The sequence below is a fragment of the Macaca thibetana genome, chromosome 19 (assembly GCF_024542745.1).
Source record: "Macaca thibetana thibetana isolate TM-01 chromosome 19, ASM2454274v1, whole genome shotgun sequence".
Classification (NCBI taxonomy): domain Eukaryota; kingdom Metazoa; phylum Chordata; class Mammalia; order Primates; family Cercopithecidae; genus Macaca; species Macaca thibetana.
The window spans coordinates 16,366,027-16,390,292 of NC_065596.1; the positions used below are offsets into that span (position 1 = coordinate 16,366,027).

Below are 24,266 nucleotides of genomic sequence, written 5' to 3' on the forward strand. Positions count from 1 at the left end.
ACGCCGTTTAGAGGGAAAAGAGGAAAATGTAACACTGGATATAGCAAAATTAAAGGAACAAGTTTTTGAGGCATCTCAAGCTCACTTAACTCTCTTACCTGATGCTGATGCCCTTAATGGAGCCGTTGATGGGCTCTCTGACCTGAATCCTCTGAAATGGATTAAAACTGTTGGAGGATCAACTGCTGCAAACTTTGCTTGCATTTATGTTTGTCTATGCTGTTTATTTTTAGTCTACAGGTGAGGAAGACGCCTCGGGAGAGAAGCCAGACACTGCAAGCAAGCCACGATAGCAATGGTGGTTATTAATAAAAAAAAGGAGGGGGGCAAGTGCTGGTGGAAATGTTTATGGGGTGCCAGTTTAGTCAGTCGCCCTGAGTAGGACACCTCTGGAAAACCGTAGAGGTCCCTAAGGATAATCATTTTCCTAAGCCATTAAGTTCCCAGGTCAGACAGCATGACCCGCTCTGGGCTGAAACACTCCCTTGAAGCACTGGAATGTGACCAGACATCCTGGCCCCTATAAAACCAGCCCCCACCAGCTGCAGCCCGATAAGTTAAAGATTATCTTCGTAGTTAGACATACGCTTTTAGCTTAAAGGAAATTCATATAACCGCCACTGCTATAGATCTTTCCAATGACGTACGCTCCCCCTCCTTCACCGTTTCACCCCCTACCAGCTGCTTCTTAGATCAAAAGATTGTACTCAATAAATTGTCAGGCAACCAGAGCTCTGGGCCCTTTGCAGCCTTCACTCTAGCAACTGGTCCCCTGGATCTGCTTTAAAAAATCTTTTTTTTTTTTTTGAGACGGAATCTCCCTCTGTTGCCCAGGCTGGAGTGCAGTGGCGCCATCTCGGCTCACCGCAACCTCCGCCTCCCGGGTTCATGCCATTCTCCTGCCTCAGCCTCCCAAGTAGCTGGGACTACAGGCGCCCGCCACCCTGCCCAGCTAATTTTTTGTATTTTTAGTAGAGACAGGGTTTCACCGTGTTAGCCAGGATGGTCTCGATCTCCTGACCTCGTGATCCACCCACCTCGGCCTCCCAAAGAGCTGGGATTACAGGTGTGAGCCACCACGCCCAGCCTAAAATCTTAATTTGCCTTTTCTCATTCCTTCATCACCACCAGACTTTGGGTATCCATGGGTAGTGTTGAGGCTGGACCCCAACAAAAAGTGGCTCCCCCATGCCCATCAGCTACCCGTTCCATGCATTTCTCTGTTAAATCACGAATCACATTGTTCCTGTGCCCAGCCAGACCAGAATGTGGAGGTCCCGGGGGTAAGGATTGGGTTTGACCCATTCCTGTGTCCCCAGCAGCCTCTGAACCAAACTCTGTGTCAGGGGGCTGAGAATTTTAACAGTGCTGAAGGGGCAACTGCCCCTACTTTCAAGCCCTCCTGGCCTAGTGCAGGTAACTCACTGGGTTTGGAAGCATCATAGGACTATGAGGTCAGTTAGAGAGATCGGGGTCACTCACAGGGTTCATATCAGGGCCTCTGGGATAAAGCTTAGAAGAGCTCACCAGAGGGCCGGGCGTAGGTGGTTCACACCTGTAATCCCAGCACTTTGGGAGGCTGAGGTGGGTGGATTGATTGAGCCCAGGAGTTTGAGACCAGCATGGGCAACATGGTGAAACCCCATCTCTACAGAAAATACAAAAATGAGCCAGGTGTGGTTGTGCATGCCTCTAATCCCAGCCACTTGGGAGGCTGAGGCAGATGGATCACTTGAGGTCAGGAGTTTGAAACCAGCCTGGGCAACATGAAGAAACCCTGTCTCTACTAAAAAATAAAATGTTAGCCAGGCATGGTGACACATGCCTGTAATCTCAGCTACTTGGGAGGCTGAGGCACGAGAATCCCTTGAACCTGTGAGGCGGAGGTTGCAGTGAGCTGCGATTGTGCCATTGCACTCCAACCTGGGTGACAGAGTGAGACTCCATCTCAAAAGAAGGAAGGAAGGAAGGAAAGAAGGAGGGAAGAAAAGGAAGGGAGGGGAGGGGAGGGGAGGGAAGGAAAGGGAAGGGAAGGGAAGGGAAGAGAAGGGAAAGGAAGGGAAGAAAGAAGGAAGGAAGAGCTCACCAGAGCCAGGAGCCTAGATCCACTTCTCAAACCTTTATTGATGCTCCCCCAGGCTGCAAAGAGAGCTTTGTAGGAAGTACCATTCTCCCCTTTGCAGGAAAGTGCAGGAAAACCAAATAGCTCCATTCCTCAGTTGCCTGTCTTGGCTAGGAGGAGAGGTGGGGTCACACCACTGGGATCCAGAAATGGAGATTTTGGAGCCAGTGAAGGTTAGGTTAGGTCTCCATGAGGTCAGAGCAGAGGTCCCAGAGTGCAGGCACCGGACAGGGCTGGGCCTGGCCGATTGGTTCTTGTAGTGGTGGATGGGGAAAAGAAAATCATTGCCGGTGGGTTCCAGGAGCCGCGATATTGCATGGCATCCCATTGGGCACTGGGCATGGCTCTGGAGCACTGGGCGGGTTCAGCACCATGCCTCTTCTCACAGATCCGGCCAGCCTTCTCATCACATGGTGGGTCCATCCACAGCCCCAGGCCCAGAATCATGACACAGGCCTCGCACCCCCAAGATTCACTGGGTTCCCCCTGTAACCAGTGGCTGCAGCAGTTGAATGGTGGAGGGTGTTGCTGGGAATCTAGGCTGAGGATGGACTCGGGACTTCCCTCTTCCATCCCAGCCTCTAGCCTGTTTATTGCTTGGGTCTACCCTAGACACCGTAAGTGTCTAACCTGAGTGTACACTTGGGATATAACTTACTAATGCCCAGAATTTAACCCAAGGACACTTCCTGGGGTCTAGCCTGCCCATCCCTAAGAATGGAGTCCCAGCCAAGCGGGTCCCTGAGATCTGGCCAAAGCATGTCTTTTTTTTTTTTTTTTTTTTTTTTTTGAGACGGAGTCTCTATCTGCCAGTCTGGAGTGCAGTGGCGCGATTTTGGCTCACTGCAATCTCTGCCTCCCAGGTTCAAGTGATTCTCGCGCCTCAGCCTCCTGGGTTAGCTGGTGCGCCACCACACCTGGCTAATTTTTTATATTTTTTTGTTGAGACGGGGTTTCGTCACGTTTCACATGCTGGTCTTGAACTCCTGACCTCAGGTGATCCGCCCGCCTCGGCCTCAAAGCATGTCCTCTAGAGTCTATCCTGTGGCCCCCAGGTTTCACCAGGAGCCCTTCCCCTACCTGAAGCTGAGTGGGACTCTGTCCACCCACGAGGAGCCCTGAACCTTGCACAAGTGTTGCACCGCCTTGCGGCCGATCCAGTATTCAAGGGCGCTAGTGTGATGACTCAGGAAGTCCTAGAAAGGAGGAGACACCTGAGCCTGCAGAGTCCTGCCCCCTCCCGCGCCGCCCCACCGCCCGGCCACGCCCCCTCGGGTGAACGCCCCCTCCTCCTGCACACCTGCTCCTCCAGGCCCCCTACAGACGTGCGCTGGCATGGGCGCAGTGGCCTTGCGCCTCTGCCCACGTGGTCTTCGGCACAGAGAAATAGTAGCAGGAGCTCCCGAAGGGCAGCCACGACGTGGTACACGGCTCACAGGAACCTGCGGGGTGGCGAGGGTCAGAGAGGTCGAGCAAACCGAGAGGATGCAGGGGGTAGGGGTTTGGCCCCAAGGGCCCAGGGGTGGAACCACAGGACCAGGCCAAGGTCAAAGAGGGGGGCCGGCGAGGCACACGGGCAGGGTCCACTTACACCCTCCCACCCCCTTCCTCCCGCTACCCCCTTTCCCCGTCACCCTTACTGTTCTGCAGCCTCACTGCCTCCAGCGCCAGGAACAGTCCAGGGCGGACGTCCTCGCGGTCCCTGCCGGCTTCAGCCAAGACCTGGGTCACTGCGGGGTCAAGGGAATGGGGATTTTGGCTGGGCTCAAGGTCAGGAGTAGGATCATGACTAGCTAATGGCCAGGACCCCTGTCCGTAGTCATTGTACCCTCGGTGCCGGCGACCAGGATGGCACAGGGTCAAGGACGGTTACAACTGGGCAGGGTCCAGGTGTGGCCGGCTCTAGGAGTGGCAGTCAAGGTCAGAGTGCAGCGTCAGGGTCAGGACGGGGTGCATGATCGGGGTCAGCGGTCAGCACTCAGGACGGGGTCGGGGTCGGGGCACACGGCCAGGACTCAGGGCTGGCGTCGCGGCGGGCTCTCACCGCGCTCACGCAGTTCCCGCAGGGCGCTCTCCTGCTCCATCAGCTTTGCCTGCGCCTCCCAAGCTCCGAGCGCGTGGTCTGCAGCTGCGTCTGCGTCCGCGAGCCTGAGAGCTGCTGGACCAGGGGGGCGAGGACCGCGAGGATGGGGCGGGACTTCGGAGACCAGCCCGTCCCGCCCAGCTCGCCGCAGGCCTCGCCCCCGTCCCCCCTCCCATCCCGGCCACAAGACCCCGCCCCTGCGCGCCCACCGCCTCGGCCGCGCCCCCTCACAGCAGCTGCTGCAGACTCGGATCTCCTCCTTCAGGGCACCCAGTGCGGCCGTCTGCTTGGAGGCTGGAACGACCCCCGCCCCAAAACGCATGCCCGTCGGGTCACTTGGGAGGACTCAGGGTCCCCCTTCCCCACCCCGGGGCCAGCCTCAGGGACCATAGGGCCCCCACGCACCCGAGACTCCATCTCCGGGGTCTCAGACGCTCCTGCCCCGCAAGGCCCGGGGACCCAGGCGTCCGGCTCTGCACGCACCGTTTGTCCTCAGCAGGTCCTGGCAGCCGAGCAACGCCGCGCGCTCCGTGAAGGCTGCGGAGAGAGGCTCCTGCAGGCAAGGCCAGGGACTGGGGAATCCTCCCCTCGCCCGTGGGGTGCGGGGTCCCCCGACTCGGAACCACGGGGCGAGCCGGCAGTCGTACAGCGCACACGATGTGCAAACAAGTCGATGGCGGACAAACGCGCAGGGACTCGCACACATACGAGCACGCCATGTGCACACGCGTGAGTGCACACGGCCCGAAGATGTACACACACTCTGCTCACACTCAGACAGCGAGCAGGACGCCAGGGCGCAGTTGGTGCGCCACGAAACGGGGGTTTTGTGTCCCCAGGGGGGTCGGACGCAACGCTTCCCCATTGAGGGTCGCTCACCCTTGGACAATAGGATACTCAGGATCACAGCCCATAGGACTGTGGCGACCAGGACAGCCAGGGCCAAGAAGAGGGGTCTCCCGCTCCAGTGCACCCGGCGTCCCCAGTGCCCTGGCAGAACAAGGACGGCATGCTGGGTCCCCCAGGACTGAGCCCTGGAGGCCTGGGTTCCTCCCAGGAAACTGAGATTCAGAGAAGTTAAGTAACTTGCCTGTGGTCACACAGCTTCTAAGTGGCAGAGTGGGAACTGGACCCTGGTCCAACTGGCTCTGTGGCCTGTGGTGTGTCTCCTGCACCCACGACCCTGGCCCGTCTTGGCTCTTCCCTCCCCTCCCCCATCAAACCCCAGACACTGGGGTTGAGGGATGAGGCAGTCTCATTGCTCATACCTCCAGGGACCTCCTCCCAGCTGCTGCCCCACTTGCTGTACCTGGTGGTGTCCATGGCGGTGCAGGCCCCTAGTCCCTGGCAGAAATATAAATTTCACCTCCGTCCTCACTGGACCTACTCACTCCCTTCCTTCCTTCCCATTTTCTTGGCCTCAATTCCTGGCAACAGGTACCCAAGGACCAATCACAGGGTTGGGCCTTTTCTGGGCTGGGCTGGGCTGAGCCGCGCTGGGAGTGAGGCGGGGTAGTTCCAGCCTCCGGGTTCTCATCGCTGCAGCTCCATCCCCAGGCTAGTGCCCAGGGCTTCTCTGCTGGCTCCTGAGAAAGCCCCCAAGGTGTAGCTCCCCAGGCCAGTTCAGGCCCCTCCTCAGAGGCTGGGTCTGAACCTGACCTTGATTCAGTCCCTCGGTACCAGAAGAGAGCAAACACAGGTTTTGGTGAGGAGGTGGTCTGCTGAGCTGCAGGACTTTACCACTCGGTGGGTGGTGGATAGGGGTGTGGGGTGTGTAGTGTGTAGCTTCAGGAAGCCTCAACTTTCTTTTTCTTTTTTTCTTTTGAGACAGAGTCTCCCTCTGTTTGCCAGGCTGGAGTGCAGTGGTGCAATCTCGGCTCACTGCAACATCCGCCTCCCAGGTTCAAGCAATTCTCTTGCCTCAGCCTCCCAAGTAGCTGGGATTACAGGTGTGTGCCACCATTCTTGGCTAATTTTTGTATTTTTAGTTGGTTGCAGCGAGCCAAGGCTGCGCCACTGCACTCCAGCCTGGGTGACAGAGCGAGACTCCATCTCAAAGTAAACAAGCAAACAAAAACAAAAAAACCCATAAAGGTACCAATTCTTCCCAATTGAACCTACAAATTAACTACAAACTAAATATAAATTCCAGCTCAATTTCTTTGAAGACCTTAACAAACTTATTCTAAAATGTATGTGGAGGAATAATTTTTCATGAATTGTAAGTCACTTTAGGGAAAAAAGTTAATATAGGAAGACTCGCCCTACCAGACTGTAAACCATATTTTGATAAAACATTAATTTTAAAAAAAAGTGTGGTGTTGGTGTAGAAAGAGGCAACTAGATTAAATGGAAAGAATATAACACAATTGGATTATGTAGAACAAGATTTTGGGAAAATTTTTTTTGTAGAACAAAATTTTGGTTCAGTATATGGAGAAAAAACTCCTCCATTACAACATATACAAATCTGGAATTCAGCAGCATCTCAGAGCTCATGATAAAAGACAAAACTGTTAGGCTAATTGAAGAAAAGGTAGGCACTTGTCTTTGTGGCCTAGAGTTGAGAAAAACTTGAAGTTGATCCCATAGCAAAGGAGAAGAAAAGATACATTGGACTATATCAAAATTAAGAATCTCTGTTAAACCAAGGACATAGTAGATAGAATTAACAGTTGAGTAGCAGATGGGGGGAGATAATTGCTGCTTATAAAATAAAAAAGCAGTTTATTCCAGGAATATGCAAAAATACTTCTGCAAATTAAAAAAAAAAAAAAAAAAAAAAAAAAAAGACAGTCGAGCATGGTGGCTCATGCCTGTAATCCCAGCACTTTGGGAGGCTGGTGCGGGTAGATCACTTGAGGTCAGGAGTTCGGGATCAGCCTGGCCAACATGGTGAAACCTCATCTCTACTAAAAATACAAAAATTAGCCAGGTGTGTGGTGGGACATACTTATAATCCTAGCTACTTAGGAGCTGAGGCTGGAGAATCGCTTGAACTCTGGAGGAGGAGGTTGCAGTGAGCCAAGACTGTGCCACTGCACTCCAACCCGGGTGACAGAGCAAGACTCTGTCTCAAAAAGAAAAAAAAAAAAAAAAAAAAAAAAAAACCCACACAAAAAAATCAATAGAAAAATGGGCCAGGGGAATGAAAAGGCAATTCATAAAAGAAGCCAAAGATTGAGCACATATTTCAGGAAAGCTTAATGTCTACTTAATTGTAGAAAAAATAATGAGGTACCACCTTATACCAATTAAAATAGCAACCATTAAAAAGGTGCATAGTATTAAGTGTTGGTGAAGATGTGAGGAAGTGGGAACTGTTGCTCACTGCTGGTGGAAGTATAAATTAGTTCAGTAATTTGGAAGACAGTCTGGAAGTATGTAGTGAAATACAGGTGGCATATACTCTCTGATATTTTAAAAAGAGATACTTTTTAGAGGTTTCCCCGAGGGCATTTACAAGGATGTTCAGCCCAGTGTTGTTTACAGTAGCAGAGTTGGGGGAAACCTACAAGCCCCTGAGCAGGCAAAGAGTAAGTAAAGTGTGGTGAGTACACACATGAAAAAAATCACTAATAAACTCATTGTCCAGGCAGCAGCAGTCCAGATGCTCAGTAGCCTAGAGCTGGGAGAAGCAGAAAGAATTTGATTCAGTTACACGCACACACACATGCACACTCCAAGTATGTATAAACATTAAAGATATGACTTCACTGTTATGAAATTATGCATGCAACAAAATTACACCTGTACCCCATAAATGTATAGCAATAAGAAAGGCAAACGTAAGCGTATTTTCTTTAAAAAACTAATGTAAGGGCATGTATCAAACACATCAGAATGCATGTCTATAGTACAGAGGGAGGAGGAAGGGTTAAACATTAAAAGTTAGCAATGCTTAGGAGACACTGAAGGGTTAACAAAACTTAGCTTCCTAGACTCTTCCTTCTAGAAGTTCCCTTGTTCCCAAACCATTTGACTCATCTTGCTTTCATCATCAGAAACAGAGCCATGTCAACAGGCGCTGAAAGCTGACTTAGCAGCAGGCTTAACCGTAGGGCAGAACTTTTTGGAGGGCACACCCTCTTCATTACGAGGCTTTCAGGGACAGGTGCTCAATGGGAGGAAATCGGAAAAAACCACAAGGATTGCACAATCTCCGTCCAAGGACACCATCGGAATGTGTTCTGGGGAAAGGATTTAGATGGCAGTGTTTCATCAGGCCTTATGGAGGAGATAGAATTAGTTCATTTGGGAAATTGGAGGAGGTTTTCTGGAAGAGATAGCATGAGACGTGTGGCTTCGACAACATGTGTACTGTGGACCGAGAAAGGAAGGACACACCAGGCACAGGGCACAGCCAGGGCAAAGGCAAGGGGGCAGGAAAGTGGGGCTCTGCTGGATACACCTGTGGCTGAAGCTGCCTTGGCGAGCTGGGGCAGAGCTGTCCAGCTTAGCAAGGAAGCCAGAAGGTTGCCCATCAATGTCCTGTGCCCAGACCCCGCTGCAGGGTAACTGAGAGGGGAAGAGAGGTCCTAGAAGGAGGCAGCAGACCTCTACCCTCTATCCCTGGCCCAGGACAAGGAAGGGAGGCCTGTTTCTCAGGTGGGCGGGGAACATGTAACGAGGGAATTTGAAGACAATATGATGAGTCTGGGAAGTACAAGAGACTGTGAGGACCACTGGAGACACTGGCTGAGCCTGGAGGATCCGAGAGGCCTTCCTGGAGGAGGTGATGCTTGAGGAAGGATTCAGAATTATTCCAGAGGAGATCAATACATTAAAGAATGTTCTCAATATGGTATCAGCACATGCAAGAATAGAGGATAAGGGAACAGGACTTGTTGGAGAAGCTGAGACTAATTCAGGGGCAATCATCTGGGGCTAGGGGGTCAGCTGGGGTCACATCATACAAGGACCTGAAGAGCAGGGACAAGAGGTTTGGATGAATGTGGGAAGGTGAAAGTCACAAGATTCAGCTGCAAGGCCATGACCACTCTGGTTTCCATTCTCTGCAGAGATGAGAGGATTGCTGTAACCAGGGGAGCCAGCCCACTGCAAGGGCATGTGGCACATTCATTGTCGCTGTGAATTTTGGCTTTGCTTTTTTATTACGAAGCATGCAAAGAGGTATGTAGAAACAAATATAAACACTTATGCCTTCCACTCAGCTTTTTCAAGTTTTGACATCTTCATGTATTTCAGATCACCTTAAAAGTAAAACATCATCACACAACAAATCATAACAAATACAGTAGAGATCCCTTGTACCCCACCCTGCTCCTATTCCCCTCCCTAAGTTAACCGCCCTCCCAAACTTGGTGTTTATCCTATTGAAAATAGTTATGCATGTACCCAAGGACAATATTTTGGATTTTTTTTGGGGGGTGGGGAAGGAGTCTCACTCTGTCACCCAGGCTGGAGTGCAGTGGTACGATCTCGGCTCATTGCAACCTCCGCCTCCCAGGTTCAAGCAATTCTTCTGTCTCAGCCTCTTGTATAGCTGGGACCACAGGCATACGCCACCACGCCCAGCTAATTTTTATATTTTTAGTAGAGACGGGGTTTCACCATATTGATCAGGCTGGTCTTGAACTTCTGACCTCAGGTGATCCACCCGCCTCAGCCTCCCAAAGTGTTGGGATTACAAGCGTGAGCCAGTGCGCCTGACCTATGTTGGTTTGTTTTGCACATCTGGAAACTTTACAGGAATGTTACCACATAGTCTATATCCTTCCGCAACTTGTTTTTGTCCTCTCTACATTACACTTACGAGATATATCTGTTCAACACTCATTATTCATTTAAAAATGAAGACAAGCACAAAAAATAAATGCTTAGTAAACAGAGAACAGAATAAAGCTTTCTTAATTTGAGAAGTGGCAATTTCCGGGATCCTGCAGAAATATCTTACATAATACTAAATTATGAGAAACATTTTAGGTAAAATGAAGAGCAAATAAAGATATCCACGGTTTAGTGGGTTGATTTACATCTCCCTAAAAGACTTGCTGAATGCCTAACCTCTGGTATCTGTGAATGTGACCTTTAAAATTGGGAAATAGGGTCTTTTTTTTTTTTTTTTTGAGATAGAGTCTCACTCTGTTGCCCAGGCTGGAGTGCAGTGGTGACATCTCAGCTCACTGCAAAACTCTGCTTCCCAGGTTCAAGTGATTTTGCTGCCTCAGCCTCTTGAGTAGATGGGATTAAAGGTGTGTGCCACCATGCCCTGTATTTTTAGTAGAGACAGGGTTTCTCCATGTTGGTCAGGCTGGTCTCAAACTCCTGACCTCAAGTGATTCACCTGCCTCAGCCTCCCGAAGTGCTGGGATTACAGACGTGAGACACTGTGCCTGGCCGAGAAATAGGGTCTTTGCTGATATAACTACATTATGGTAAGGTCATGAGAGTGGTTCCTAATCCAATATCACTGTGTCCTTATATGAAGAGGAGAAAGATACAGAGAGAAGATTGTGTAAAGGGGCAAGAGGGAAGAAAACCACATGACGAAAGAGGCAGAGAGTCAAGCCAAGGGTCTACAAGCCAAGGAATGCCAAAGGTTGTCGGCAACGGTGACCGACCTGGATCCCTATTGTACTGAACAAAGGATGACGAATGCGGGAATAGAGATAACGGCAAAAGAGTGTATTTGGAAGAAGGCGTCAGGGGTCTCCTTGCTTCTAGTGAACAAGGGCCCTGAGCTTTAGAGCCCTTTGCATTTTTTTTTTTTTTTTTTTTTTTGAGACGAAGTCTTGCTCTGTCGCCCAGGCTGGAGTGCAGTGGCTGATCTCGGCTCACTGCAAGCTCCGCCTCCTGGGTTTTACGCCATTCTCCTGCCTCAGCCTCCCAAGTAGCTGGGACTACAGGCGCCCGCCACCTCGTGCGGCTAGTTTTTTTTTTTTTTTGTAGTAGAGATGGGGTTTCACCGTGTTAGCCAGGATGGTCTCGATCTCCTGACCTTGTGATCCGCCCGTCCTGGCCTCCCAAAGTGCTGGGATTACAGGCTTGAGCCACCGCGCCCGGCCAGCCCTTTGCATTTTATTGGGTAGATAAAAGTGAATAAAAGTCCTGGAGTTTTTCTCCACTGAGGGGGATACTGCATTGTAAGGTCCTTTCTGTCCTGAGAACTGGTGGCTTTCCTTTTTAAAATGTCCAGTTTTCCCACAGTTATAACATTTTCCCACTTTAGGGCTTAATCCTCGGCTCCTTTGAGATTTGTCAACTACTAAATCAGCCATTGCTTCCGCTAACATTGCAGAGCGATGAAGGTCAGGTCCTACATCCTGACAAACTCTGAGAAAATTTCCCAAGTTTTTAGCCGGTGCAAGTTTACAATCTGCGTTTGCATTCTCAAAAGCTAAAGTTAAGGTTAGCATTTCTGCGGCAGTGGCATGAGGAGTTTGACACTTCACTGCCTCTTGTAATCTTGTAAGAAATTGCGCATAGAGCTCCTGTGACCCTTGCACGATATGTAAAAAGGATTGTACTGTGACTCCCTCTTCAAGAATTGTGGCGCGCTTAGCGTCTCGGAGTTCCATTTGATGTTACAGGTCTGAATAAGGGCCATTACCCAATAGCAAATCCTCTGCAATGTCTCCGTGTCCGGCAGCACGATTCTGTCTAGCCTAGTCTGTACACATTTCTTGCCCATTTAAATTCCATGTCAGATATGCACTAGCACACAAGTAAGTTTGAGCCAAGTGTTTTACATCAAAGGGTCGAAGGCGCATAGCACCAAATGCAGATTCTGGCAATCCAAAAGTAAATGGGCTCTGTACCCCATTATTAACTACACTGGTTTTTAATTCCTTCAACAACTTAAACTCTAGTGGGGTGTGTTCATGAATAAACTGCTGTGGATTATTTGAATCAGGACTTAAGGAAATAGGAAAAGCGCAAGGTCATAAGGGCTCTCCAGCTACGGCGGCAGAGCGTAAAATTCTTTGTATTGGGGTTTCTATTCCTGCTACTGAAGCAGGTGCTACAGATGTTTCTGCAACTGGAGGTGGTGGTATAGGCCAATATTTATCCTCCCTCTCCTGTTGTTTATTTTCAGTTGAAGCCGTGGGTGGGACAACAGATTCTTTCAGATTTTTAGACTCAGCCTGCTGTCCAACAAAATAACAAGGCGATAACGGGCAGAAGTACAGTAGGAACTAGACTCCAAGTGGAGAATACAGAAGAATCAACTTTAAGACCTTTTTCATGAACCTGTTTTAATCCTTCTCCTGCTCTGTCCTGGTTTTCCACATCAAGGGTGCCTGCCTGTGGAAACCACGGGTGATGCGTAATAACATTTTGTGGCTTCTGGAGGAGGTTAGTGTCTGCAAATTAACCTGAGCTCCCGACTGTCTCAACAGAACTTTAAACAACTGCACATAATGTTTTTCTTCAACAGACAAATTCTGCCCCATGTTACCCTGATTCAGAAAACTTCCCGTTCCCAGTACTTCTTTAGAGCACTGACCTTATATCGCTCCCAGTAGCCCTTTAGGGCACTGACCCTATACCCGCTGCTGGCAGGCTCGTCCCGGAGTCCCTGTTCATCTTGTCATTTTCAGTTCCTCTGCTCCAGCCGACTTTCTTCGTTCGTGTCCTCAGGTCCCTGTGTTCAGATGCCACTTTGCAAGGTCCTCAAGTCCCTGTTCTGGGTCGCCATTTTACCACGGATTCTATCCCTGTTGTACTGAACAAAGGATGACGAATGCAGAAATAAATATAAAGACAAAAAAGTATATTTGGAAGAAGGGGTCGGGGGCTCCTTGCTTCTAGTGAACAAGGGCCTTGAGCTTTAGAGCCCTTCGCATTTTATTGGGTAAAGGAGATGGGGGCGGGAGTGGTTGTCAGTCAGCAGCTTGATTTACAGCAGGTTTGCGAGACTGCATTCTTCGAGCAATAGGCTCTAGATGTCCCAGTAGATAACCTTAATGAGCATGGTGCCAGGGAGTGATTGCCCTCAGCAAACCTTCTGGTGGTAGGCGCAGTCGTGAGTTTGCCCACATCCTGCGTTCATGCTAAACAGTTTGCTGTTTGATCATATATCCTCCAGTGAAATGCTGAGTTGGTCACGATCCCTTTGGCCTTTTCAGCTCCCAACAGGCAATCACCAGAATCTAGGGAGAGGCAGGGAAGGATTCTCCCCTACATGGTTCAGATGGAACATGGCCCTGCTGACACCTTGATTTCAGACTTCTGGCCTCCAGGACTGTGAGATAATAAATTAGCATTGTTTGGAGCCTCCCAGCTCATGGTAATTGGTTACAACAGCCCCTAGCTGCCTGATACTGGTGGGATAAGGGGCAATTTCCACAATCCTACAGAAACTCCGTAATAATTAAATATGAAAACCATATTTGGTAAAATCAAGAACAAAATAAAGATGGCCCTCTTGCTATTTTGCCGATGCAATAAGAAAATAAAAAGAAGCCCAGTGCAGTGGCTCATGTCTGTGCATCCCAGCACTTTGGAAGGTCAAGGTGGGAGGACTGCTTGAGCCCAGGAGTTCAAGACCAGCTTCCACAACATTGGGAGACCCCATTTCTGCAAAAAAAAAAAAAAAAAAAAAAAAAAAAAAAAAAATTAGCCGGCTGTGGTGGTGCACATCTGTAGTTCCAGCTACTCAGGAGGCTGAAGTGGGAGGATTTGAGACTGGGGGTTTGGGGCTGCAGTGAGCCATGACTGTGCCACTGCACTCCAGCCTGGGAAACAGAGTGAGACCTTGTCTCAAAAAAATAAAATAAAATAAAAGAGAGAGAGAGAGAAATAAATAAATAAATAAATAAGACCTATAAATATTGAAAGCAAGAGTCAAAGTTGACTGTAGTTTGAAGCCATAATCACGTATCTAGGAAGTTCTAGAGGCTTAACTTCTGGAGTGATTAGAACTCACAGCAAGATTTCTCTATAAAAGGAGCCGCTGCTTTCTTCGGTTGAAGTAACGAGTATTTGCAAACACAGGAGAAAACAAACCGTCTTCACAGGGCAAGAAAAGCTTTTAAACATTAAAGAACAGTCATAAGAAGAATATGGGTAAAGCTCTTATGCCTAACTAAGATCTGAACAAAGAAAGACACAAGATGAGTTTCTCCCAAAACACTCAGTATTTCAGAAAGGTTATTGCTTCCAAAATGAATGTATAAATCGAATGCCGTAGTGAATTCCTCTCATTTGTGTTGCATCAGCCCCTTTCTGAATATGTTTGACTCTCCTTCCAGAAACAGGGTTCAGTCAGCCTTGACACAGTTTCCAGTTCCCCACCTACTCCTAGTTCCTCAATGTGGTCAATCCAGATCTGCTTTATCCAACTTCCCCCCGATGACCACCTGCCTATGGGACAGCTGGACACAGCCTATTGATTGGCTCTGCAGATCCCCACACCACCCATCCACATCTTACACGGACTGGAGATACGGTGCAGTGACCGCCTCTCAGTCACAGCATGACCTCCTGAGACTCACACCTGCTTCCATGAAAGTCACCAATTAAAACTCCCTGAGGGAAACCTGTGTGGGTAACACCCTGGACCCAATCACGGCATTGTCACACTGGGTGCTCCCCCCTGTCTCCCTGCAAAAGCTCTTCCTGACGTGTGTGTGTGTATGAGTGTGTGTGTGCATGAGTGTGTGTATATGAGTGTGTGTATGAGTGTGTATGAGTGTATATGTGTGTGCATGAGTGTATGTGTATATGAGTGTGAGTGTATATGTGTGTGTGTTTATGAGTGTGTGTGTGCATAAGTGTATGTGTGTATATGTGTGTGTATGAGTGTGTGTGTATGAGTGTGTGTGTGTGCATGAGTGTGTGTATATGAGTGTGTGTATGAGTGTGAGTGTGTATGTGTGTGTATGTGTGTATGAGTGTGTGAGTGTGTGTATGAGTGTGTGTGTGCATGAGTGTGTGTGTATGAGTGTGTGTGTGCATGAGTGTGTGTATATGAGTGTGTGTATGAGTGTGTATGTGTGTATGAGTGTGAGTGTGTATGTGTGTATGAGTGTGTGAGTGTGTGTGTGAGTGTGTGAGTGTGTGTGTGCATGAGTGTGTGTATGAGTGTGTGTGTGCATGAGTGTGTGTATATGAGTGTGTATGAGTGTGTATGTGTGTATGAGTGTGAGTGTGTATGTGTGTATGAGTGTGTATGTGTGTATGAGTGCGTGAGTGTGTGTGAGTGTGTGTATGAGTGTGTGTGCATGAGTGTGTGTATGAGTGTGTGAGTGTGTATGTGTGTGTATGAGTGTGTGTGTATGAGTGTGTGAGTGTGTATGTGTGTGTATGAGCATGTGTGTGTGAGTGTGTGTGTGTCTATGAGTGTATATGTGTGTGTGTGGCCTCTGGAAGCGCCATGCCCTCCCTCCCCAGGACCCCCAAGTAATGCAACCTTTATTTCCACCTCTTGTCTCTCCTAATCATTGAAGGGGTTTCCTCCATCCTAAAAATTCTAGAGTAGGCCAGGCACAGTGGCTCATGCCGGTAATCCCAGCACTTTGGGAGGCCGAGGCAGGCAGGGATCACCTAAGGTCGGGAGTTTGAGACCAGCCTGACCAACATGGAGAAACCCCATCTCTACTAAAAATACAAGGGAGGCAGAGGTTGTGGTGAGCCTAGATCATGCCATTGCACTCCAGCCTGGGCAACAAGAGTGAAACTCTGTCTGCCCCCCACAAAAAAAATCCTACAGTAAAACAAATGATCATCCCAATAAAATTCCTAAATAGACTTTCTTATAGAGCTTTTTAAAAATTGTGGTGAACGATATGGAACATAACATTGACTATTTGTAAGTGTACAGTTCAGTGGGATTAAGCTCATTCCCATTGTTGTACAACCATCACCACCATCCATCTCTGGGATTTTTCAACTTTCCAGACTACAACACTGTCCCTGTGAAACACAAAGTCCCTATTCCTTTTACTCCCCAGCCCCTGGTAACCACCATTCTGCTTTCTCTCTCTCTTTCTCTCTTTCTTTCTTTCTTTCTTTCTTTCTTTCTTTCTTTCTTTCTTTCTTTCTTTCTTTCTTTCTTTCTTTCTTTCCTTCCTTCCTTCCTTCCTTCCTTCCTTCCTTCCTTCCTTCCTTCCTTCCTTCCTTCCTTCCTTCCTTCCTTTCTTTCTTTTTCTTTCTTTCTTTCTTTCTTTCTTTCTTTCTTTCTTTCTTTCTTTCTTTCTTTCCTTCTTTTCCTTCCCTTTCCTTCCTTCCCTTTCCTTCCTTCCCTTTCCTTCCTTCCCTTTCCTTCCTTCCTCCCTCCCTCCCTTCCTTTTCTTTCCTTCCTTCCTTCTTTCCTTCCCCCCTTCCTCCTTTCCTTCCTTCCTCCCTCCCTCCCTCCCTCCCTCCCTCCCTCTTTCTTTCTTTCTTTCTTTCTTTCTTTCTTTCTTTCTTTCTTTCTTTCTTTCTTTCTTTCTTTCTTTCTTTCTTTCTTTCTTTCTTTCTTTCTTTCTTTCTTTCTTTCTTTCTTTCTTTCTTTTCTTTCTTTCTTTCTGTCTCATCCTGTTGCCCAGGCTGGAGTACAATGGCATTATCTGGGCTCCACCTCCTGGGTTCAAACTATTCTCCTGCCTCAGTCTCCTGAGTTGCTGGGATTACAGGTGCCTGCCACCATGCCCGGCTAAGTTTTGTAGTTTTAGTAGAGATAGGATTTCACCATGTTGGCCAAGCTGGTCTCGAACTCCTGACCTCGTGGTCCACCCACTTCGGCTTCCCAAAGTGCTGGGATTACAGGTGTGAGCCACCACGCCCGGCCTCTACTTTCTTTCATTATAAATTTCTCTGGGTAGCTCATATAAGTGGAATCCTGAAGAGTGGAATGCTAAATAGGTTTTTTGAGTCTTTTTTCAAACTTTTTACTTTGCGATCATTTTAGATTACAGATAAGTTGCAATGATAGTACAGAGCCTTCTCTATATCTTTTGCCCAGCTTTCTTTAATGTGAACATCTTTTTTTTTTTTTTGAAGCGGAGTCTTGCTCTGTCACCCAGGCTGGAGTGCAGTGGTATGATCTCGGCTCACTGCAACATCCACCTCCTGGGTTCAAGCGATTCTCCTGCCTCAGCCCCCTGAGTAGCTGGGATTACAGGCGGGTGCCACCATGCCCGGCTAATGTTTGTATTTTTATTAGAGACAGGGCTTCACCATATTGACCAGGCTGGTCTCGAACCTCTGACGTCAGGTGATCCACCTCCCTGGCCTCCCAAAGTGCTGGGATTATGGGCGTTAGCCACCGCAACCAGCCGATGTTAACATCTTGCATTACCATTGTACATATGTCAAAATGAAGAAATTAATATTGGTGCAATACTCTGAACTGAAAACTACAGACCTCATTCGGATTTCACTAGTTTTTCCACGGATGTCCTTTTTCTGTGGCAAGATCCCATCCAGGATCCCACCCTGCAATCAGGCAGTGACGGAGTTTGCCCTGGCTGCAGTAACTGAGCACCGCTGGCTGGGCAGAGGGGGCTTAAATAACAGAAATCCATTCTTTCCCATTTCTAGAGGCTGGAAGTCCAGGATCAATGTGTCGGCAGGGTTGCTTCCTTCTGGGCTGTGGGGGAGGGATCTACTGCAGGCATCTCTTCTTGGTTTATGTCTGGCCCCTCCTCCCTGTGTCTTCAGCTGTCTTCCCTCTGTACGTGTCTGTGTCCATATTTCCCCGTTTTAGAAGGACACTTGTCATAGGCCAGGCACAGTCTCATGCCTGTAATCCCAGTACTTTGGGAGGCCGAGGCGGCAGGATCAATTGAGGTCAGGAGATTGAGATCAACATGTACTAAAAAAGTGCAAAAATTAGCTGGGCATGGTGGTGCACGCCTGTAATCCCAGTTACTCAGGAGGCTGAGGCAGGAAGATCGCTTGAACTCTGGAGGTGGAGGTTGCAGCGAGCTGAGATCGTGCCACTGCACTCTAGTCTGGGTGCCAGAGCAAGACCCTGTCTCAAAAAAAAAAAAAAAAAAGAAAAAAAAAAGGACACCAGTCATACTGGGTTGGAACCCACTCTCATGACCTCATTTTAACTTAGTCATCTCTACAAAGACCCTATTTCCGAATACAAGTACATTTTGAGGTACTGGGGGTTGGGACTTCAATGTATGAATTTGCTAGGAGAGACAATCCAGCTCGTATGAGTCATCACTTCTCCTTCATCGCCTACAAAGGCTGACAGGTTTCTTGTCTTTCATGATATTGACAGATTTGAAGAGTATTCATCAGGTGTGTGTTGACTGGTCCTTGATTTGGATTTTTCTAGTGTTGTCCAGTGGTTAGAGGGAGGTTGTTAGTTTGGAATTAAGAGTATCACAGGCTGGGTGCAGTGGCTCACGCCTGTAATCCCAACACTTTGGGAGGTCAAGGCAGGCAGATCTCCTGAGGTCAGGAGTTTGAGACCAGCCCGGCCAACATGGTGAAAACCCGTCTTTACTAAAAATACAAAAAATTACCCAAGCGTGGTGGCGCACGCCTGTAATCCCAGCTGCTTGGGAGGCTGAGGCTGGAGAATCACTTGAACCTGGGTGGTGGAGGTTGCAGTGAGAGCTGAGATCGAGCCACTGTACTCCAGCCTGTGTGACAGAGCAAGACTCCATCTAAAAGAAAAAAGAATATCACAAAGGCTAGGTGCCCTTCTAGATACATCCTATGGGGTGTGTGTATGATATCCACGTGAACACGCCTTTTATAGACAATGCTAGCCTTGGTTAAGGTGGTATCTGCCAGGTTTCTTTACTACAGAATCACTCTTTTTGTCTTTCCATACTCTCTTCCTTGCCTTAACAGGGTTGACATTGCTCCTGAGGGGAAGAAAACTATTTCTTTGAGGGCCACAAAGAATCTCAGCTATCACCATGTCTTGGCGCTCTCCAAAGCTCAGCCCTTCCCAACAATATCTTTTTTTTTTTTTTTTTTTTTTGAGACGGAGTCTCACACTGTCGCCCGGGCTGGAGTGTTGCATGATCTCTTCTCGCTGCAACCTCTGCCTCTTGGGTTCAAATGATTCTCCTGCCTCAGCTTCCTGAGTAGCTAGAATTACAGGCGCCCACGACCACGCCTGTAATTTGTATTTTTAGTAGAGACGAGGTTTCACTATGTTGGCCAGGCTGGTCTCGAACTCCTGGCCTCAAGTGATCCGCCCACCTCGGCCTCCCAAAGTGCTGGGATTACAGGCATGAGTCACCGCCCCCGCCCCCTGCCCAACAAAATCTTATGCGTTGGTATCTAATTTTGGGGCCGATTGGGGGAAATGTCTATCAAGGTGAATAATACTGCTGTAATCCTTTGCAGTGAGTCACTAAGTCCAGCACCACTCAAAGGAGTATAAAAATATGTGAACATGGCCGGGTGCGGTGGCTCACGCCTGTAATCCCAGCACTTTGGGAAGCCGAGGCGGGTGGATCACGAGGTCAGGAGTTCAAGACCAGCCTGGCCAAGATGGTGAAACCCCATCTCTACTAAAAATACAAAAAAATTAGCCGGGTGTAGTGGCGGGCGCCTGTAATCCCAGCTACTCCAGAGGCTGAGGCAGAGAATTGCTTAAACCTGGAGGGGTGGAGGGTTGCAGTGAGCCGAGATTGTGCCACTGCACTCCAGCCTGGGTGATAGAGCGAGACTCCGTCTCGGAAAAAAAAAAAAAGAAAAGTGTGAATACATGTTAAAACCACCATGCTAATTAGCAAGTATTTGAGGGGGAGGTGATACTTTAAGGTTAGGCTGATATCCTGTTTCTCTTTCCAGTCTCTTCCATTTATGAGAGCATTCGGCTTTGGATCTTGCATGCAGCAATTAACGGCGATTTCCTAGTCCCTTCATTCCTTCTACGTTTATTAGTTGGAATTATTATCCAAGGAAGACCCATACATTTTACAAATTGACTTCATTTGTTAGAGAAGTTTTAGGTTCGTGCAGATTGGGTGGAGGGTGCGGAGAGTTGCTAAATATTCCGTTGTCCTCTCCTGACCCGTCTCCCCATTTAGAGTAGGGAGTAGGTAGTTAGGCAGACATGAGCAGGACAGGAGAACCCCCTGCTACAAGGTGATGATCAGGTGATTGTTAAACCGTTTCGCTAAAATAATAATTGGTTGCAGCTGGTCCTAGGGAAAGGCGGGCTCCCAATAGACAGAAAACACCTGGAGCTGGTGATTGGCAGCTTCCCCATAAGATCTCAGGAGTTGGGCAAGTCAGCTCAAGCATGCGCACCAAGAGGCAATTGGTAGAGGTTTTGTTTGTTTTTAGACAGAGTCTCGCTCTGTTTCCCAGGCTGGAGTGCAGTGGTGCAATCTCAGCTCACTGCAACCTCTGCCTCCTGGGTTCAAGCGATTCTCGCGCCTCAGCCTCCCATGTAGCCGGGACTACAGGTGCGTGTCACCTTGCCCTGCTAATTTTTGTATTTTTGGTAGAGACGGGGTTTCGCCATGCTGGCCAGGCTGGTCTCGAACTCCTGACCTCAGTGATCCACACACCTTGGCCTCCCAAAGTGCTGGGATTACAGGCGTGAGCCACTGCACCTGGTGGGTGTTTACCTGGTATATGACCTTCCTCTAGGACCACTTGATTGGTAGGGGAAAAACGCCTCAAATAAGTACGTGCACAACTTCAGTAAATACACGGCTCATGTGGACCCCCGCAAGTGCTGGCAGGCCACTGCAAATGCAGACAGCCCACCCCAGTGAAAGAATCAGGGGAGGCCAGATGTAGTGGCTCACGCCTGTAATCCCAGCACTTTGGGAGGCCGAGGTGGGTGGATCACCTGAGGTCAGGAGTTTGAGACCAGCCTGGCCAACACGATGAAACCCCGTCTCTACTAAAAATACAAAAAAATTAGCCAGGCGTGGTGGCAGGTGCCTGGAATCCCAGCTACTTGGGAGGCTGAGGCAGGAGAATCACTTGAACCCGGGAGGCAGAGGCTGCAGTGAGCCAAGACTGTGCCATTGCACTCCAGCCTGGGCGACAAGAACAAAACTCCACCTCAACAACAAAGAATCAGGGGAGAAGAGACATGAAACTCCAGAGCATGCCAACATATTAAACCCCAAGTCAAAGGTTGCACTGAGCACCTCAATCTCTCAAGTTGCCCGGGTGGCCCTCTTCCAAGCGTACTTTACTTCCTGTTGTTCCTGCTCTAAAACTTTTTGATACACTTTCACTCCTTCACTAAAACTTGCCTCAATCTCGCTTTCTGCCTTATTCCTCTTAGATGAATTCTTTCCTCTGATGAGGCAAGAGTCGAGATGCTGCAGATCCATAACCTCCAAGTTTCACCTCCCCCTCAAATACTTACTAATTAGCATGGTGGTTTTAACATATGTTCACACATTTTTATACTCCTGTGAGTGGAGCTGGACTGAGTGACTCACTGCAAAGGATTACAGCAGTATCATTCGCCTGACAGTTTGTTTCTTTCAGCACTCTGAACACATCATCCCATTCTCTCCCGGCCTTTAAGTTTTCCGAAAGTACTGATACTTTCCCTCCTGAGAGCTGGCTGTTAAAACACTTGCAGCACGCCACGGTGGTTTGTTTACATTTGACGTTTTCCCCAAAACATTCACATTCGCCTTGATGGACATTTCTGCCAATTGCCCCCCAAAATTAGATTCTGACGCATAAGATTTTCTGAGCTTTGGAGAGCACCAACATGAGGTAATAGCTGAGCAACTTGCTTGTATCACTATTAACATCCTTTATGCAACATCCTTCACCAGAGTGGGTGGTGCACTGTTACAATGGATGAGCCTGTACTGACAAATCATTGTGCCCCAGAGTCTGCGGTTTACATCAGAGTTTACTCTTGGCGTTGTACATTCTATGCTTTGAACAAATGTGTAACGATGTTGCAGTATCATACAGGGTAGTTCCCCTGCCTGCCCTAAAAATCCTCTGTGCTCCACCTACTCACAAACAGATTTTCAAAATTCTATTGAAGGATTGCCAAACAGATTTTAAAACAAATTTGGTAAGTGGATTATCAGGAATATGATATAGAGGTTGCAACTAGGGAGAGTAACTTCTTCAGATCAGAGAATGGGGAGGAAGCCAGCTTTCTTTCTTTTCTCTCTCTTTTTTTTTTTTTTTTTTTTGAGACCAAGTTTCCCTCTTGTCGCCCAGGCTAGAGTGCAATGGTGTGATCTCAGCTCACTGCAACCTCCTCCTCCCGGGCTCAAGCGATTCTCCTGCCTCAGCCGCCTGAGTAGCTGGGATTACAGGCACGTGATACCATGCCCAGCAAATTTTTGTATTTTTAGTAGAGACGGGATTTCACCACGTTGGCCAGGCTGGGCTCCAACTCCTGACCTCAGGTGATTTACCCGCCTCAGTCTCCCTAAGTGCTGGGATTACAGGCGTGAGCCACTGCGCCCGGCTGGGAGCCAGCTTTCATTATCACTGTAGAGACTGATGGGTTTTGGTTCTAGGTGCACACATGACTTATTCAAAAAGTAAAGTAAAACCTTTAAAGCAAGAGTCATGTAAAAATCATCTAAAAAAAGAAATTGCACAAGAATAGCTGAGAACATTTTGACGGAGAAGAACCATGACTGACAGGTATCAAAACATACTATAAGTTTGGCTTGAGTTTCGCCAGGGACAAATCCTGTGACAAGAATTTTGATACAAGTTGTTTATCTGGGAGGGACTTCCAAGAAGTACCAGAAGACAAGGAGGAAAGTGAAGAGGGGCAGGTAGGAAAAGGAAGGAAGCCAATTTACAGGCATGGACGAGCTTATGACCCATGTAGGCAACTGGGACTCAGTTTCTCTGGGAGCCTCTGGGAGATGATGTAGAATGGGGGTCCCTGTCCCCTGGGCCACAAACCAGTACTGCTCCATGGCATCTTAGGAACCAGGCTGCACAGCACGAGGTGAATGGAGGGCGAGCGAGTGAAGCTTCATCTGTATTTACAGCCGCTCCCCATTGCTTGCATTACTGCCTGAGCGCTGCCTCCTGTTGGATCAGCAGTGGCATTAGATTCTCATAGGAGTGGGAACCCTATTGTGCACTGTGCATATGAGGGATCTAGGTTGCACACTGCTTATGAAAATCTAATGCCTGATGATCTGTCACTGTCTCTCATCACCCCCAGATGGGACCGTCTATTTGCAAGAAAACAAGCTCCGGGCTCCCACCGATTCTACATGATGGTGATCTGTATATTATTTCATTATATATTACAATGCAATAATAATAGAAATAAAGTGTACAATAGGCTGGGCGTGGTGGCTCATGCCTGTAATCCCAGCACTTTGGGAGGCCGAGGTGGGCAGATCACGAGGTCAGGAGATCAAGACCATCCTGGCTAACATGGTGAAACCCCGTCTCTACTAAAAAATACAAAAAAATTAGCTGAGCATGGCAGTGGGTGCCTGTAGTCCCAGCTACTTGGGAGGCTGAGGCGGGAGAATGGCATAAACTCAGGAGGCGGAGCTTGCAGTGAGCTGAGATCGCACCACTGCACCCCAGCCTGGACAGAGCAAGACTCCGTCGCAAAAAAAAAAAAAAAAAAAAAAGGATATTTCCTTTTACTCTTAGTTGACTAAGACTTTTAAAAATGTAAATCACGAGTCACTGTTGAGGTTTATTGAACACTTTAATTTGATCTATTGTGATACTTATGTAGGTTTTTTACTTTAAATTATTTATTTGGTTTATTATTATTATTATTATTATTTGAGATGGAGTCTCACTCTGTAGCCCAAATTGGAGTGCAATGGCACAACCTTGGCTCACCACAACCTCTGCCTCCTAGGTTCAAGCGATTCTACTGCCTCAGCCTCCCAAGTGGCTGGGATTACAGGTATTAGCCACCATGCCCGGCTAATTCTGTATTTTTAGTAGAGATGGGGTTTCTCCATGTTGGTCAGGCTGGTCTCGAACTCCTGACCTCAGGTGCCCGCCTTGGCCTCCCAAAGTGCTGGGATTACAGGTGTGAGCCACCGTTTTCTTGTTTGTTTGTTTGTTTGTTTTTGAGATAGAATCTCACTCTGTCGCCCAGGCTGGAGTGCAGTGTTGCAGTCTCAGCTCACTGCAACCTCAGCCTCCCAGGTTCAAGCAATTCTTCTGCCTCAGCCCCCCGAGTACCTGGGA

At 48.4% G+C, this 24,266-nt stretch overlaps 1 protein-coding gene and 1 pseudogene across 4 annotated transcripts in view; one reads left to right on the top strand and one right to left on the bottom strand.

Annotated features, from left to right (window-relative positions):
* PCP2 (Purkinje cell protein 2) overlaps positions 1–24,266 on the top strand; it is a 178,935-nt gene that overhangs the window by 32,926 nt on the left and 121,743 nt on the right. The window contains exon 1 of one of the 3 annotated variants that reach the window (XM_050770915.1): positions 4,809–4,812. The exons of the other annotated variants lie outside the window; for them this stretch is intronic. The gene's annotated coding sequence lies outside the window, so the exon portion shown is untranslated. Of the gene's footprint in view, positions 1–4,808; positions 4,813–24,266 lie in introns of those variants that run through there. 3 annotated transcript variants of the gene reach the window in all.
* On the bottom strand, positions 2,100–5,528 carry LOC126943361 (C-type lectin domain family 4 member G-like; annotated as a pseudogene). Its single transcript, XR_007721744.1, has 7 exons — positions 5,474–5,528; positions 5,085–5,195; positions 4,689–4,968; positions 4,167–4,464; positions 3,763–3,852; positions 3,423–3,564; positions 2,100–3,318 (listed from the first exon to the last, which is right to left on the bottom strand). The product of XR_007721744.1 is annotated as a C-type lectin domain family 4 member G-like (transcript).